We start from the raw sequence: 589 nt of genomic DNA, 5'->3' as shown, positions 1-589 counted from the left end.
GGCCCCGCCGTCGGCATAGTGGTGCCACGTGGCGGCCATTCGTTGGGCGAGGAGCAGGGCTATGCCGACGGCCTGGCCGTCGGCATAGCTTTCCACTAAGCCGACGGCCTGGCCGTCGGCTTAGTCTTTCATACAGAGCTCCCAGTAGCTGACACGTGGGCACCTATGCCGACGGCCCGGCCGTCGGCATAGGCCATCTCATCATCACTATCAATCATATCATCTTCGTTGTCCGACGGAGGTGGAGGCTCTTCCTCGTCGTCAGCGTCTTCGTTTAACTTTTCTAGCATAAGTATGTCATTTTCATTGACAATGGTCTCACCATCATTCCGTGCATCGTCGACGTTTGGGTCTAACAATCTATCTATCTATTGATCTATCTATCGATCTATCTATCTATATATCTAACAATCTATCTATCTAAAAACAGAAAAAAGGTGGAGGTCTCACCGGAGCGGCAGGGCCGGGGCGAGGCGGAGCCAGGCAGGGCCGGGGCGAGGAGACGACCGATGGGGCGACGCGGCGGGCGGTGGTGGAGCGCGGGATGGGGGTGAGGTGGCGGCCGGCGGGGCAGGGCAGTTCGGGGCGG

The sequence above is a fragment of the Triticum aestivum genome, chromosome 2A (assembly GCF_018294505.1).
Source record: "Triticum aestivum cultivar Chinese Spring chromosome 2A, IWGSC CS RefSeq v2.1, whole genome shotgun sequence".
Lineage (NCBI taxonomy): Eukaryota > Viridiplantae > Streptophyta > Magnoliopsida > Poales > Poaceae > Triticum > Triticum aestivum.
The sequence above is the reverse complement of the archived record's forward strand: the minus strand, read 5'-3'. Positions refer to the sequence as shown.